We start from the raw sequence: 18,614 nt of genomic DNA, 5'->3' as shown, positions 1-18,614 counted from the left end.
AAGCTCCTCCCCATGAGTCACAGAGCAAGTAAGGGCCCAGCACAGTGTCAGCCACACTTGAACTTCAAGTAGGAGCTTCCTTCTCTCCTCCCTTCTCTGGGCCTCAGGACTTGCAGTTTTAAAAGGAAGGGATTATGCCTTTCTATGTCTGAGTGCCTCCAGAATGTTCATCCTAATGCTCACAGAGGAAGGTGGTATTCTCAAAGGGCAGAACTATGAGCTTTTTATTACAATTTTTAATTTACATGTTTCTCATCCCCAATGTAATTTCAATGAGTAGAAGGGTTTTGTTTTATTTATCTCGAGTCTGCCAACACTTAGAACATCATCTAGTAGCCATAGTACAGAAGTGCTACAGTCTGGATTAATGGATGAGTACGCCCTGTATGCCAGGATTTAAAAAGCTACCACAAGTCAAAACTCACCCAGATTCATACGGCATGTTACACATCCCTTCAAAATACAGGCAAGAAAGGATGTGGGATTGGATCCTGGAACCTGGAAGCCTGGCTTCCAGCCCCAGCAGAGTGACAGCTTTCTAGGTAAAACACAGACAGGAGTGTGCACTGAAATCTTCCCTGCTCTCAGGAGAGAAATCTGGAGACCAGAGCAAAACTCCACACATGATGCCATTCACCCCATACAGCCCAGAGTCTGTAGAAGAATATTCTGTAACAAAAACTAGGCCAGGATGAAAGGAGACTGTGTCCCGAGCAAAACGAGGTTGAGGTTGTTTTTTTTTCAAGGAGGAAGTACACATTAGCTAGTTTTCTCCTAGACCAGAGGAAGAAGTCCTCATGCAGCCTAAACCAGGGGGTCTATCGAGAGCATTTATCTTTAAGTTCCCTTTGCCTTCAGGAATCCCTGGAAGGACACTGGCAGGCGCTTTGCAGTGGAGAGGCAGGTCTGAAGCTGAAGCTGCTGAGGCTTCTCTCTGGCTTCTGCCACCTCTCCCCCTTCTGAAGTAAGCAAAGGCTGAGCCATGGGAGACCAGCTGGTGTTTGTCGGAGCCTGGGGTAGCAGCACAGGTAAGACATGGGGCTTGGGCTGGGATCTGGTTGGTGCTGGTTGGTAAAGGTAGGGTTGGTGGGGCCAAAGGCCTGGACCCAGATGGAGAGGGCTTGAAAAGAGGATGTTTGAGGAATAGAAGACCCTAAAATAGCGGTAGCTGGGGAAAAGAAGAGCCTGTTGGGGCAAGGATGTTTTTACAAGAAAATCTCACCCTTTCTGAAATAAGGGAGAAAATTCTATTCTAAAGCCTCCTATAATAAAGTAACTGCTTGGGTTTCCACTGGGGGCCAGAGTGCACCCTTCCTGGGGCACAGTTTGGACTGTGAAGGAATAGCAGGAATAGCCTGCTCCAGGTCATCTGACAGACACAGTCCTGGCCCATTGCTGATCTCCAGGCAGATGTTCCTACAAGCAATCCTCCCAGCTAAGAAGGGAGGGGTCCTCAAAGGGGCTCCTCTGAACTTAGTTTCTGCCTTCATCAGCTGTGGATAAGTAACTCTCCACGCACACAAGTATAAGGTGCACATGATTAAGGTATAGGGAAGAACTTTATAAACACAAAGGCACTAACAAATAATTGGGAAAAACATATAACGTATTAATCACCTGTTTTCTGTCTGTGGCCACCAGAAGAGAGCACTCTGTGACCCTAGCGCCCACTTAGCACAGTCCTGCATGTAGAATTCACTTGTGCCTTCTGCGCATAGCTTTGATGTGGCTTTTGTACCGTACACGAGATTTTGTGCAAAAACGGAAGTCTGAGAAGCCCAGTTCTCAAAGAGTACTGGTGTTCCCTTATTCTCATCTCTGTTAACATCCTTTCCTGCGGGATCTTGTCCACCCTTCTGGTTCCCAAATGACCCTGAGATAGGGACTGTCAGGTAGACCCAGCCACCTTACGACCCGTATTAGTCAGCTAGAGCTGCCATAACAAAGTGTCACGGATGGGGGCTTCCACACGAGAGATTTATTCTCTCACAGCTCTGGAGGCTAAAAGTCCAAAATCAAGGCTCTGCGGGGCTGTTTTTCCTGAGGTATCTCTCCTTGGCTTACAGATGGCCATGTCCTCCCTGGGTCCTCACACGGCCTTCCCTGTGTGTGTCTTTGTCCTAATGTCGTCTTCCTATAAGGACACCAGTGACATGAATTAAGACCCACCCTAGTGAATAGATTTTACTGTTATCATATCCTTAAAGCCTCTATCTCCAAATAGAGGAGATTCTGAAGCACTGGGGTTCGAAGCCAGGGATGGGGGGACACAGTTCAGCACATAACAGGGCTGGTCTCTGCTGTCAGTAACCCTGAAAAGTCTTTCCCGAGGGCAGCCTTCTGTGGCAAGCTAGAAGAGGAGCTCCTCCGCGCTGCTTTACCATTCATCCTAGCCCCCTCTCTCACCACTGTCAGAGAGGCAGGACCCTGAGTCTTCATCTCTGGCTCCCAGCCCCTTCTGCAGTACCTGAGCAACAGCTGAGCCCAGTAATTTCCAGGACATAAATTAACAATTAAAGATCCACCAGGCTCTGCCTTGGTCAAAGAGGAAACCCATCCAACTTTGTTTAGAGAAGGACCATTCCAACACATACCATATTACAGATGAGTAAAGGCCAGGTTTGATTTCTCGCTCCCTTTTATGGTGTGATCGATAACTTTTTAAATTCCTTAAAACTAAGCTGCAGGGTAAGGCGAGGGATACGAAGAGTGAAGAAGAAGACAAACCTGAGGAGCCTACAAGAAGCATTATTAATATGATGTTGGCATTACAAGGGATATCAATATTAATAGCAATATTAGTGCCAAAAAGCATCAGCCTCAATATTTTGCAGCTCCTTACAAACACATTTAATGGGTGATGACAGACGGGTGATTTGAGGGTGAATTGAAATGGGCTGCTCTGGGTACCGAGAGAAAGGAGGCAGCACACATGCTTGTCCTCCGGAGGATCAGCCTTCCACCATCGCCCTGCTCCTCAGCACACTGTGGGCTGGTGCAGAAGCTCCGGCTGTGTCCTAGATGCCCCCACCCACCAGGGCTGCGGGCCCAGTGGTTCCCTTCAGATACTGGAGGGTAGAAGAAAAAAAAAATCCATCTGTGAACTATTAATCTTGGGAAGGCTGTGCCCTGCATGTGAGCAACGTGCTGATTACAGGTTCAAGGTGTGAATGTTGTCCCATCCCACTTGAAGCAGGAAATGTACTCCTGCAAAAAGTGATGTGGAATTTGAAATTGCATCCTGCTGTAAATACACCAGGAGGCTTACCCTTTAAAGAGATCCTTTGGCATAATGATTTATATAGCCAAGAATCCTTTTGTGAAATGAATACAGGTGTGTTCTCCCTTAAGCAAAGCTAACCTACAAATTCAATTTAATTCAACAAATGTTTATTGATTACTTTTTTCCATATGCAGGGCATCATGCCAGTGCAGGTGATAACAAAGATATTTAAGACATGATCCCTGCCCTTAGGAAACTCATATTCAAACAGAGGGAGACAGACAAGTAAACAAATACCTCTAAGTGCTGCAGTGAAAACTTTCTAGGGATCAAAATAAACCTAACAATTCATTAATAATAGAATAGTCAAAGAAAGCTGCAGAAAAGAGGGGACAATGGGAGTGGGCTTTGAAGTGTGAATAAGAGTTCATCTGGGCTGGACTGTGACTGTGCCCAGCATGTTGAGGAACTAATGTTGAGGAACTAATGTTCCTATGTATAGGACACAGCCTGATGAGGGAAGGATCATGAAGGAAAAATGGAGGGAAATATTTTGGACAGATAGCATGCTCTACACTGAACGATCTGATTCCACCAGACTCCAACCTTTATTCCTCACCCACTTAGCTATTGTACCTAAGAGGTCCCCATGGGATTCTCGTAGCTAGCAAGTTCTCTAACCACACTAACAATATGACTCAATTTACAAAAAGGTAAGAGAAACACAGATTCTGTAGAGAAAGGTACACTTGTAAGGAAAGAATTGTCCTGTCTGGGTGTTCACACAGAATACAGAAAGAGACAATGCTCTGCTGAGGCCCAGGGCTCTGCTGCCATGCAGGCAGATCCAGGAAAGGGAGGCTTAGAGTTGAAGGCCTATGGCCACTGGGACCACATTTGGGTTAGGAGAAAAAAATCCACTTGAATTGAAACTCTTTCTGAATGCGTCAGAGCAGAGTATGTGAGGAGGTCCCAGGTCCAGCTGGGAGGGGAACAGTGCTGTACAGAGGAGAAGGTTACCCACGGCTCCCAGCTGCACTGACATCTATCCTCCGCCTAAGTTTCATACCTCAGGGCCCACAGATTCCCCACCTGCTCCATGACCTTCTTCCATCTACCTCCCACCCTGCCTACTGGTGGTTATTTGCAGAATTCTACTGATGGCCAGATGGAGCAAACTCATCTTTGCCACCATCACTATCACAATCATCATTATCATCACCACTGTCCTCCTCCATTTAGGCTGCTATAGCAGAAACACCTCAGACGAGAGGATTTATAAATGACAGACATTTATTTCTCACAGTTCTGGAGTCAGGGAAGTCCAAGATCGAGGCACCAGTGGATCCCAAGGCCCCACTTCCTGGTTCATAGGTGACCCTTCTTCTCCGTGTCCTCACACGGTAGAAGACACGAGATGCTCACGGGGGTCGCTTTCATAAAAGCACTAATCTCACTCATGAGGGCTCCATCTCCCAAAGGCCCCACCTCCTAGTACCACCCCATTAGGGATTGGGGCTCAAGATAGGAATTTGATGGGGATGCGAGGTAACAATCCCTAGCAGTCAACATCACCTCCCTGCCACACACTTCAAAAACAATACGCTCTGTCATTGGATGTTGGCAAGCATCCTATGAGGAATGCAGGCTATTCTCCCCATGTTGCAGAAGAGGCACCTGTTGCTCAGAGAGGTTATTTAACTTACCGAGGGTCGCGGAGTTAACTCTCTGCAGAGATAAAATAGGTCTCGTAGCAACCGAGGCAAGGTAGGTCCCCCCAGAGCACACTGCCTCCAGTGAAAGCAGAATCAGGTGCATACCCGAGCAAAGCAGCTGGCCGGCTATAGGGTGTGAATTGAGAGACCTTAGTAAGACCTCCTGCTATCCAATTTTTCCTCGGCTAACTAGTCACAAGGCATGAAATTGCACCGTTTGTTACCTGGGTATGTGTGTATGGTAAAGATAAATGGCTTCAATTTATAGAGTGTTTAACTTTTGGAAAGTCCTCCTGCGTGTTTTACCACAAAACTCATCTTGAGAGAGGGCAAGGCTATCCCTAACCGAGATGCTTTTCACGGCCAAGAGCAGCCCACCCAGGTAGAGGCGCTCACAACCCTCATGTGAAGCGGTCGCAGGATAGAGATGCAGGGGTTCCAGGCCTGTCAAGAAACCCACACCAGGAGGTTCCCAAGCTCCAAGTTCTTCCCAGTCCTCTGCTCTGCATCCTCCACAAGCTGGCAGGTCCCCCTCTTCGTCACAGACTAGCTGCAGCCTGCCATGCCAGGTGTCTCCCCCACAGAGCTGCCATCAGCGGGGAGACAGTGTCTCTCTGGTTTAGAAGCCTAAAGACAGCGTTTCAGACAACCTCCACCCCCACCCCTGCAAATGTCCCCTTACATCTCACTAGCCAAGTAGGGCCACGAGCCCATGCCTAGCATTTATGCTCAGCATTTCTCCCCTGGAGACGGAGAAGTTTCCACAAAGCAACTCCTCATCACAGCACTGGGGAAAATCTGGATTCTGTTGGCAGGAAGGAGATGCAATGACTCCTGCACGGGCGACTAACGGTGTCTCCCACATACCCTTTCGAAGGGAAAACAAAGTAAGACTGAGAGCCTTCCAGAGCGGACACATCCCCCAGTAATGCATCAGCTTAGACAAATGCAAACACTAAGCTTTATAATACCATCAGCTGTTAACACCTATGCCCCTCCAACAGCTGTCATTAACCCTATCAGATGTCTGCTTATAAAAAGCCTTGTTGTCATTTTTTTTTTTAAGATTTTATTTCTTTATCGAACAGAGAGAGAGACAGAGAGTGAGCAAGCAGGGGAGCAGCAGGTTGAAGGAAAGGGAGAAGCAGTGGGGAGCCCCACTGAGCAGGGAGCCCCACTCTGGGCTCCATCCCAGGACTCTGAGATCATGACCTGAGCAGAAGGCAGACGCTTAACACACTGAGCCACCCAGCCATCCTGTCTTACTGTAATTAATCCCAACAGGTTCTAACTCATATTTCTAAACAATCACAAAACACACAGAGCATGAAGCTAGGCTGGGCCTCCCCAAAACAGGAACCAAGACCATAAAGGAGCCAGAAGAGGTCCCCACAGTGAGTGGTACAGTCGCGGCAGGGAAGAAGAGCTAGAGCTAGTGTCCCTTCATCAGTCACCTGTCACCCAGCATCGATCCCACATGTCCCCAGTGGGGTTGCGAGGTTGCGAAAGAAAATGAAATGGGCACACCGTGATGGCAGAAAGTAAACAGCTCACAGCTGGAGGAAATCAGACCCCAGAGCCTTACCCAGTCTTAAATCCCCCTATCAGACAAGTCTTGTTAGTGGTGACTATCTCCACGAGTAGCTCCTGCTGCTGGCGGCAACAGCAGTTCCTGCTTTGTCCCCTTCGCCCGTCTGCTTTCCTGATGTTGCATGTGCGACAGCTGGTTTCAATCAGGGCCAGCAGCAGATGGGAGGAATGCGCAGGTCGAAGTGCCCCAGCCTCGTGGGGTCATGGCTCCTAAACCCAATAAGTAGTCATCTTCAGGATCTGGGAACAAGAAATCAGGATTCCTAGTTATTATCGGGAACCCTCCATCATAAGTTATGGTGCATTTTTAAAAACACTTTATCTGTCTGTTTTAAAATAATAAACAATTGTTTGGGGATCTTAGACTTATCACAGAGGTTTTCTGTGAAAAATATGCAACCAATCCATGGTTGACTTTTATTATGAGCCAATGCATTATGATCAGGTCTATATACTCCAGTTACATGTAAAGCTGATCTCTCCCTGAGAGACATGCTTGATAATCAAAAATATTATTTTTTTAAAGATTTATGTATTTATTTGACAAAGAGAGAGAGATCACAAGTAGGCAGAGAGGCAGGCAGAGAGAGGGGGAAGCAGGCTCCCCGCTGAGCAGAGAGCCCAATGTGGGGCTCAGTCTCAGGACCCTGAGATTATGACCTGAGCCGAAAGCAGAGGCCCAACACACTGAGCCATCCAGGTGCCCCAATAATCAAAAATATTAAAAGAAGGAAATTTTAAAAAGAAGGAAATAATGACAGAAAAGAAATGCCAAATAAAAATCACTTACAAATTAAAAGATAATACCACAATATTTAATTTTTAATATTTAAAAACTACCATTCTTGAAGAAACTGTAAAACCACAAAGCATTAATTGCCCTACCCAAAAGTTTTTATCTCTTTTTTCATAACAAATAGCCCAGACATAGGGAATTTATTCTGTCTTGCTTTGACCTTTATCGAATCAGTAAGAGCGTGTCCAAAAGCAACTTCAAGCTGAGCGTTAGGGCATCCGTCGCTTTCCGTAAGCTCGTTTCCTTTTGTAATGATGAAAACATGTTGTCTACCCAGTCGGATATGGGTTTTGCCTTTGCATGTGTTATTGTGTTTGGTAATTCAGATTTTAAAATCCACTTCTGATTTAATGTTATAGTATTCCTACCGCAGCATTCACGTCTTCTCTCTGCATTTCTCTGTTCAAGGGTTTGCAAAGAGCTAACTGAATGCGACAGTGATGATCTGAGCCATAAACATTCGGAGTAGTAAGAGAACGAGAGAACACCCAGAGCTCCTGCTAGTGCTCCTCACAGCTCCGCAGAATCACCTGTCGAAATTGCAACTTAAGGACATGCTTCACTTCAGAAACTTATATTTCTCCGAACACCTCCTGTAAAGTATTCCATGAGTATAAAAGCTTACTAATATTTATTTTATTTGCAATGTGACTCTCCATTAGCAGCAGACAGGGCAATGGATACTCTGCCTATGAGAGGACGGCAAGAGACTGATCGATGGGACTCTAAACCAGCTGCTCCTGTCCAGGTTCCTGGACACTTTGACCTTCACCTTCAGCTCTTTGGGTCAGCGCTTCCTGCTCTTATTTTCAATTTCACGTCAGTAGATTCTTTCAAAGGAGTAATGTTTCTATGTCGATGGTTAAGTTTAAATTCTTGCAGGAGACTTAAATACTTTTTACTGTGCTCCTGTTTTCTCAACGGATTTTTCTTGGCATTTGGAAAACCATACACATTTCCTGTGAAATGCTAGAATCTGCCATCAGGCACAGGCTGGTCAGTGAGTCAGACCCTGGACAAGGACGTCTTGAAACCCTCTCCCAGAGCCCCGGGGCAGGAGGGCACGAGGATCCAGCACGCCCACTTCTCAGTACTTCTCCCAGCTGCCTTCCATGGCTCAATGATTCCTGACCCATCTGTCCAGTCCATTCACCCCCAAACCCATGCAGACCTGCCTACCTCTCCCCTATTTCTTCTGCTCAAGTTTACCCTCTTGCTTCTCTCTACAGTGCCAGCCCACACACAAAACCTCCTCTTCTCACATTCCAATTTTCTGTGCAAAATCAGTAACAGCCATGAGTTGGAGCTGACCACCACGGTGACAACTTAAAGCAATTCAGACTAAAGGGTATAAATGATACAGAGACGTCCACTCCCTTTTCTTATGATGCTGAAAAGATCCCTTCATCATACTGAGCCTCAATTTTTTCATCTATAAAATGGCGATAAAAATTCCCAGTTCACAATATTTTTGAGGAGATGAAATAATACAGGTAAAGCATAGAGCTAAGCGCTAGGAAATTGTGAGTTTTAGTCTTCCTTCTCCAAAAAGGACAATACTCAATCTTAAAGGAGGAGCTTTTGAGTATAAAAGAGGTTTGTATCTGCTACTGCAGCCCCTGGGAGCAGGATTAGCTGTCATTGGGGTGTCTGCAGGGCCTCTCTACTCCTTCCCTAAAAGGTCCAAATTTACTAGCCCAATGTCAACTCCAGGAACTTCTCCCTCTGCAGGTTTCCAACGTAAGACCAGTGGGGAAGGTGGGCCCACCAACGCAAAACCTCACCCACCACCACTGCCCCAGCCTGGCCTGAAGTAAATGCTCAATAAATGTTTGCCAAATTGAATTTCCTTCCCCCTAGATTAACTGTGGCAGAAGCAAGGAGCTGGCCCCCTCTGGGGTGGGTTCAGGGCCCGCAAGCTTCATGAGTCATGTCTTCAAAGGCCTGCTGCAGCCGCCCCCCTTCCTTTGCCTCTGACCTCTCCTGCTTCTTCAGCGTGTTTATGGACATAATTACAGTGTGCTATTGATTTCCTGACAGCCGCCTTGATGTAACTATTTTAGAGAATCAAGCTAATTTCATACATTGAGGTTTTTATGGTCTCTGGCAGACTCAACCCTAGAAGTCATTTTGTCTCTTCCTAGGGCACTCCTGCCTTTTCTCAGAAACTGCTTCTCCTCCTCCCTCCTTCCACGAAGCCCAGCTGGGCTGTGCTTCCCTCCGCACCCCATCTTCTCCCATAGCCCCAATTCCATGTTCACGTGACTTGGCCGTGTGGTGGGGAAACACGGAGGTCTTGAGGCCCCCAAAAGTCAGAGCGGTGCATCCAGGGGGGAAGACGGGACCCAATTATTCCTCTAACTTCTACAGCCCGAGTCTGCCCCCTAGTTCCCTGTTACACTCTGAGTGCATCCCACTGAAAGCTCCCTCCCTCCCTGCTACTTAACAATTTACAGTTTGCAGAGTCTTTTAAGAGACATAATCTCATGTACTTTGCATATCAATTCCCTGTGCCATTATGTCCAGTTTACAGATGTAAAAATACAGAGAATGAGAATAGAAAAGTAAAATAGCTTGGTAATACAAAATGTTAACAATGAGCATATGAACATCCTTCACAAAAAGGCCCCCCATGGCCGTTGCTTCTCCTTTTGGAGACACAGAGTTGCAAAGCCAAGATTTGAACTGTTAGATTTCTCATGTCTGGCCCTTTTCTCCACACTAAGTCTTCCTCGCTGCCCTTCATTTCTGTGCATGCTTTTGCCCTTCACACACCCTAGCCTTGGCCATACTCTTCTTACACTCCCAAATATGGCCCTCCCCAGTTGGCCTATCCAGCTCACACCTATCCTTGAAGGACCTCCTCGAGTCCTCCTCTACCAGGAAGACTTCCTTTATGAATCCATCTTTCAGTGACTCTCCTTGATGTGAAGGTAGTGGCCACATTTTATATAATATTAGACAACAATATACTGACGTGGACATTTAATAAATTCATTTCACTCTTGGAAGTCCTTTAGTGTAGCGTTTAATACCCACCGTCCATTTCCCAATGGATGTAAATGTTCTGATTTCCCAAAGGCTGCCATCTTCTATTTGGGGAGCATAGGACACCAGGGATGTTGAGTTCATCCCTGGCTCCAGAAGTGGGACACAAGACTAAGGTCACCATGTGACCTAAGGGTGTCCAGTCTGAGGGAACATCTAAGCTGTTGCCAGGAACTCTGAGGAGACTTGCCCTTCCCTAAGGGATAGGAAAGAGAGGAGAAGGTCTGCTGACAGTAGAGCCAATACCGAGGAAGCAGTCAAGAAATGGAGAGAGAAAGTAAGTCAAGGTCAAACACTTTGACCTGCAAGATCAAGCCTTGCCTGAAGCTGAGCAAGACCCTTCTCCAGACTTTTCAGTTGCATGAGCCAGTTCATTTCTCTTTGTTTGAACCTATTTCAGTCAGTACTTCTATCTGCAAAGGGATGCTAGTGCACGTACTTGGAGTGACTTTGCTCTAGGATAGTGCATCTCAACCTAGAAACAGCACAGCTGTTCAGAGCTCTCAGTTTTTTGTTTTTTTTTTTTTTTTTTTTTTTGAGCTCTCAGTTTTTAAGAGGATACCAAAACTACATTTAGCTCCATTGTTGCTTTTATATGATTTATTGAGTGTTTGGGTTTTCTCTTTACAATATAATACAGGTCCCTTAAACACACTAGAGAAATCCCACTACTACTAACAACCAAAGTGTATTTACTTTTCTTTAAATACATACAATGTTTCATAAAATTGAGATGATCATTGGAGCTCCTGAGTGATTCAAGTCAGTTAAGCATCTAACTCTTGATTTCAGCTCAGGTCATGATCCCGGGGTTCTGGGATCGAGCCCCGCATCAGGCTCTCTGCTCGTCAGGGAGCCTACTTCCTTCTCTCTCTCTCTCTCTGCCTGCCTCTCTGCCTGCTTGTGATCTCTGTCTGTCAAATAAATAAGCAAAATCTTTAAAAAAAATCTCTCATGCACCTGGGTGGCTCAGTTGGTTAAGCACCTTCAGCTCAGGTTAGGATTCCAGGGTCCTGGGATTGAGCCTCGCATCAGGCTCCCTGCTCAGCGGGGAGCCTGCTTCTCCCTCTCCCTGCCTCTCTGCCTATTGTGCTCTCTCACTCTCTCACACTCTCTGTCAAATTAATTAATTAAATTAAAAAAAAGATTCTCTCTCTCCCTCTCTACCCCTCCCGCCCACTGGGATGATCATCATGCTGTGTGTGTGTATGTGTGTGTGTGTGTGTGTGTTATTTTGAATCCTATTTCACACACTCAGTGACAACATGCTACCTACATGCTATTAAGAAATAGGGCAGAATACAATATATTAATCTTAAGAAAAGCAGTTAACTTCAGAAGGGGAGAAAGTGGCCAGATTCCCTGGGTTCAAACCCTGTCTGTATTATAAAATCTGTGTGACTTTATGATTCCTACAGTGTCTTAATGACCTCATATGTGAAAAGAGTATAATAATAACACTTGATTTATAGAAATTCTGTTAAATAAGATTAAATAAAATAGTCCACGTGATACCTGGCATATGGTAAGAGCTCAGTTTGGGGCACGGTGGGTTTGAGATGCTTATGGCTCTTCAGGAGAACTAACTGGTGGGCATTCTCTGTTGTGGGAGTCTATCTTGTGCAGGGACATAGGATGTACAGTAGCTTCCCTGACCTCCTCACATTAAATGCCTGTAGCTCTCTCACTCCTGGTCTTTACAACCCAAAGTGGCTCCAGTCATTGCCAAGTGTCCCCCCTTGAGAGTCATTGCCTCATGATATCTCATCATTTAGCTATACTCTTCATTACTATTGTAGTAATAGATAGAACACCCAGAATGCCATTGGATGACGCTAGTCTCGCATTCCCTTACACTGTTGTGACTTCAGTGGGAATTACTTCTGTGTTTTACCATCACATCTAATATTGAACTCCTAGTTTGAGGTAAGTGATCTTACATTAACTTTTATTAAATTTTACCAAGAGTTTTTTTTTAATGGCTATTTTATCAAACGTGTTTAGGACATCAACTGAAATTTTCACTGCCTCACTGATCCCCGGATGGTTTTAATAGAATTCATAGCATTAAATTATTCTTCCATTCCTGAGATAATGACTAACTGGACATGTTACAGCATTCACTTCTTAACATTGCAGTGCATGTGATTTGATGACATTTTATCTAAGGAATGTTCTTTCCATTCCATAAAGTAAACTGTTTTTCACCTGTTTTTCATTATTAGGGTTATGTTGGTTTCATAAAATAATTTTGAAAGTCTTCCATCTTTTTATACAATTGGAAATGGCTAATTTCCTCCTAAAAATTACATATTTTTTGAGATCTGATCAACTGAGCTGATCAACAATAGAAGGTGAAGAGCATTTGGGGGAAATTAATTCTACGGTAATTTTTTTTACAATTTCTTTAAGTTCTCTATTTTTAGTTAATTCTGGTGATTACTATCTTGCTATAATAGTATCTTATAATCAGTATTTTAAGAAATAGGACAGAATACAATATATTAATCTTAAGAAAAGCACTTCAGTATCTATAGTTCCATCTACTTTCTAATACCTAAGTTTATGCGTTACTTTTCTCCTTTTTCCTATTGGACTTTCTGGATTTACACACTACTATTCTAATTCAAGAAAGCTTCTCTATTTCTTCCCTGTTCTATGTGTAGTCTCTCTATGTTGTTTATTAAATACTTAATTAAGTACTTCATTTTTATTTCTAATGTGTTAGTAACACCAGTTAGACTATGAATTTACCCTTTTGTACAGCTCTGGCTTTACCCCATAATCTTTTGCATGAAGTGTCTAATTTTCACTACTTTATAGACAGTCTATATTTCTTCTTTGACCCCAAAATTAAGCTGAGCATCTTTTAGTTTCCAAGATCTCAGGTGTACCTTTTTAAAAACCTTTGTTATTTTTTTTTCAGTCTATTCTTTATGTATGGTGGCCAGTGTTCTACAGAAATGCTGATTTTCAGTATTTGATAAGCTTTTTCTAATTTTTGTCCTTGTCCTGAGAATGGTTGAAAGAAAGGTTTATTATCTGTTCACAGAATTAAAAATTCGTTATATATTTTTATTAAATAAAATTTATATTTTTATATTTTTCATTTGCTCATCTGCTCTGTTCTGAGTAATACACACTGTTGTCTCTCCACAAATAATTTTTGTTATTTTCTCCTCATATTTTTTAATGCATTTGCTTTAAATAGTCTGATATTAAATGATTTGGCATCATCTACTATTTGGTTTATGACTGCTACACTTTTATTCTGGACTTTATTTTCCAATTCAATTGTTATTATATTAATGCTGTTGTTCATGCATTCTTATGTGTTTTCCCGATATCTTTTACCAAGACTTTTATTTCTAATCTTTCCCCGTCAATCATTTTGTATTATATTTATATCTTATGTACAGCATATAGTTGACATTTGTTATTTGATCTAATTTGAGAGTCTATGTATTTTAATGGGAGGGCTGACCATTTTATTTGTTGCCATAAATTATATATCTGGAATTATTACTGTCACTTCATTTTATTCTTTTTGCCTATGGAATTTCTTTGTTTTTTCTTATTATGCTTGTTTTTTGCCTTGTAACTCTCTTCTTTAAATTTCTATTTTACCAAAGAGACCATGAATTATTTTCTTTGACTTCTTTTGTCAAATAGCTTGGATAACCAAAAACACATTTTTAACTCTTTTGGTGGCTCTTCTAGGTTTTAGAAAATAATTTTGAGTTCTATTTTCCCAATAACCAATCAATATCAAAACTAAAACAGTATCTATCCATTTCTCCCTTGAAGATGAGGAAACTGGAATGCTTTTTTACTACTTTCTACTCTTCTTTCACCCAATTTCTTTGTTTTTCCTGGAATAAAATGGGATAGTAGAGCCAAATTCTCTTTAGGTTTTTTTTTTTTATTTTATTTATTCGTTTGTTTGTTTATTTGTTTATTTATTTTAGTTTTGAGAATAGCTTCTCACTTTCCATTCTTCTTTATAGCCATGTTGACAAGAATTATTTAGACTTTCCCCATGGCTGATTCAGTGCTTCAACTAGACTTCTTATATAATAACCTCCCCAAGCTTAGGTCTTTATTTTGATACATCTCTCTATTGACTGGAAGATATTCTTAAGTACTTTTTTCAGGAAGGAAATAGACCTGTTACATATTCTGAACTCTTTTATATCTGGTTATGTTTCTCTTATGTTCATACCAAAGTGAAAACTTGACTAAATAAAAAAATACACAAATGATGATCATGTTCCCTCAAAAATTTCTAGCCCTTTACATCAGAGCAACTTCAATACAATGACAAGACACTTCACTTATGCATCACAGAGCTCATGTAGGGCTCAGAGGGAGCCCACCATGAGATGAATCAGGAACTCAGGGTCTTTCCACTGTCCCCTCGGGTCCTCTGCCATGCCCTGAGCATCCGGCTAATGGAAGAGTAGAGAAAGGAAGAAAGAGAAGAGACTAGCTGATCTCAGAGCAGATTTAAGGATCCCGACCAGAAGGAGCACGTGTCACTTCGGTCCACAGCTCATTAGCCAGAAGTGGTCCCTGGCCCACCCATACCGGAGGAAAATGGGAAATTCTGTCTTCCTCTGTTTCCAGGAAGAAAATGAAACGATTTGATAAACACAGAGCCCTATCTGTACCACATAGTTGCCCTATTGTTCTGGGGCCTTTGCAGAGATCTTGTGAGATACATTAATTTTAACTTTTGTAACTATACATTCAATGAAGTTGGGGGTTTTTTTCTCCTTCCAGCTTATTTGTAATACTTTATCTTTCCAATTCAAAAATTTAGCCAGTATGTATGTAGATGCAGTTCCCTTTAAATTTATTTTGCCTGCATATTTAGACCATTTTGCAAGACACATTTTCCTCAATTATGACTTTGATTATTGTTTCTGAATAAATTGTTCTGGTTTATTCTTTAGCAATACCTATAATTCTTAGATTGGATCTCTTTCTCTCTTCCCCATATCTATTATCTCCTCATCACTTGCATCTCCTTATTCTTTTCCCTCTGAATACAAGGAGATTTTGTTCTTCTCGCCAGTGATTTGCGTTTTAGCAGTGTTAACTCCTGCCTTCACTACCTCCACACGACTTTTGCTTATTCTACTGGAGTTAAGTATCCTTCAACCTGTTTTATATTTTAGCCATCTTCTTAGCAGGCCACTTTTATCTCAATCTGCTTTTCTTCTTGTTTATTTTTTGCTGTTGTCTTTTTTCTTGGACCCTTCTGTGGCATTTTTGCCTACTGTGCATTCATTTCCAAACATGACATAACCCACCCAGAACAGCGGTTGCCATTGGGCAGAACATGTGGTTTGCCCTTGGCTTTGTACACTGTTCAGTTGAGTAGGGTTGCAGAGTTTCAACACAAACACCAGATGGTAAGGCTCATCCTTTATGTCCTACTGGTACTCAGCCGAGCAGCACACAGCCCGAGCCTAGAGAGATCAAGAACTTTCCGATATGAGTCATACCTTACCATGTACTGCTATCCTGAACAGAAACTCTACACTAGGGAAAGGCTACACATCAGTCAATCCACACTTGGACATTTGTAGAAGCCTATTCTTAGATATGGAGCTTGTGCAGAAAACACTCACACAGCATCTAGCCCCATTCCCAGGGCCCCAAAGCCAGGGAGCTTGGTACTTCCCTGAGTCTTGCCAGAAAACCAAGGCACTTTCTTGGGGCCCAAGGGGATTTCCCTTCACAACCACCTCCTGCCATGTCAGCAGAGAGGAGTGGAGTGGCTCCTGTGGAGAACAGTGCGCACCGGCAAGCCACAGCCAACCATATCTGGGTCTTAAATTTGCAGCTCCTACAGCACCACACGTGGCTTGTATGCATTGGATCGGTCATGTGTTAAGGTATTTCTTGATCTCACAGGGAGAAATTAACATTATCAAAATCTCGGTCAACCACCCCCCAATTAAGTTTTCCTAATCTTCATTTTAACTCTCCAAATGAAGCCAAAATTAATTTTTTTTTCTGATTTCTGGGTGTAAAACTGGTGCTTTAATTAGTAATTAGACATTGCTGAATGAATGAATGAATGAATGAATGAATGAATGAATGAATGAATTAATTCAAGAAAAAAGTCAACAACTGAACCAGTTCTGCCTGAGTGTAATGATCAGAATGGAGTCCCCTTATTTTTTTCTTTCTGGAGAGTTGAGTACTCTGGAATTTCTCTTGTTGCAAAGGTTAGGATGGCTACTCATGGAAGACATTACCTGAGTCCTGCCAAACCAGAGCACGCAGGAGACTGGCCCAGATACCACCTACCTGCTGCCCCAGCCCCTGTCCCAGCCATCACCAGCCATGGCTGATGCCACCTTCAGGGTCCACGCCCGCCAGAGTCTACGCCACCCCCGCTCCTCATAGTTCTGCCCTATCCAGCTTCCTGGAGGAGGCTCCTTGCTCTTCCCAACCTTGCTATAGCTAAAGCTCTTCCTCCTGGGTCCTATCTCTCTCTCTTTCTCTCTCTCTCTCTCTCTCCCCTTAGGGAAATGGGAGGGGTGAGATCTGCTTCAGATACAGACCCCCAGGTGTAGAGACATGAAGACCAGAGGAAAGATTGGGGTCAGGTTCAGAGACTCCCAGTGAAGAATAGCATGTTCCATAAAAATGGCAGACTACAGCCCCTGAGCTTCCACATCTGACAGATATGTGATCAAGGTGACACGGTGACACGATGACAGGCATCTCTGACATAAATGCAAGCCAGAATGTAATGAGGATGTTGCCTACCCACCAGCAAAGTCCCAGGCAGGATGACCTACGTGATACAAACTGAAGATCAGACAGGAAGCCCTGGTTCCTGATCAAGGTCACTCTGCACAGGGCCAGGTAATGAGTCCAGAGGGCTGGGGATGGCAGCAGGTTTCGGAGCCAGTGTGAGCAGCATTGACAAGGAAGCAGGGGAACTGACATGTAGCCCCGGGCCTTCCACTAACTAGCTGTGCGATCTCAGACAAGTTAGGTCCCTGGGTCTCGATATATTGTCCTATAAAATGGAATAATAATATTTGTCCTATTTCTCTCATTAAGACCCACCTAGTTCCTGCCTTGCATCCCCCTGAACCCATCCCCGGATATACTTAACCATACGTAGAGTCCCGTAGTGAGTGCCATTTTAAGAGTTCTAAACTGGTAAGGTTTGTGATAACAAGGACCAAGATGTCTAGCTGCCTTATGTATACGGACTAATTTAATCCTCAGAGATAAGTACCATCATGATTCCCACTGTCCTTGTTTTAGATGAGGAAACTGACAGAGAGTGTCAGTTCCAGCCCAAGGTCTCACGGTAATAAGTAGTAGAGTCAGCCTTGACCGTGCTGACTCACTGCCCCCAAACTCAGCCAAAGCCAGCACTTACCCTGGACCCTGTTGCAGTTCCTGCACTTCTGACTTCTGCACACCATGTTTCTATGTCACATTGCACATACAGTAGTAGAATGCCACCCTTAGCGCCTACAGTCAGAACTGTCTTTGCAACACTCCCAGGAACTCTGTTCCTACAAAACAGGGCTGGAGTCCTGACCAATGGGGGCTGTTTCCTGTGGTCATTCATTCTTGCACTGATGCCTCCCCAAACTGGAAGGTACTCCAGGGGGGGCTGGGTCTAATCCATATATTCACCTTCAGGGGCTACTTCAGCACAGCTCAGAGCAAGTGCTCAGATAGGGCAGCTCAAGTGGCTTCCCCGCCTTTGGGGGCTCCTCCCCCCCTTGAGCTCACCCTAATGCTAGAGGCTCACCTGGGCCACCACCTGTAACTGACTGGCTGTAACTTTATATCCATTGGGGTGACCAGCGCCCCAATCAAGATACAAAACATCTCCACCCCAGAAATTTCCCTCGTGTCCTCTTCCAGTCTATCCCCACAGACAACCCCAGCTCTGAACTTTGTCACCGCAGGTGTTTGACCCCACTCCTGGGTGTCATATAAATGGATTCCTTTTGTCAGCCTTCTTTCCCTCAATTTGGTATTTATTCCTTCTTTATTACTGACGGGCATTCCATTGCATATGGGGAGACCAGCACCATTTACTCTGTGATCTTGAGAAAGTTATAGGATTCTCCCATTCATTCCCTCCTTCCACTGACCAGACACCCTCTGCCTCAGTTTTACCTTCTCTAAGATCATGCTGATAATACCTGCTGTTGCCTGCGCGTTTAGCTAAGATTCGAGAGATAGTAGATAC

Source organism: Meles meles, chromosome 2 (genome assembly GCF_922984935.1).
Source record: "Meles meles chromosome 2, mMelMel3.1 paternal haplotype, whole genome shotgun sequence".
NCBI lineage: Eukaryota > Metazoa > Chordata > Mammalia > Carnivora > Mustelidae > Meles > Meles meles.
The sequence above is the reverse complement of the archived record's forward strand: the minus strand, read 5'-3'. Positions refer to the sequence as shown.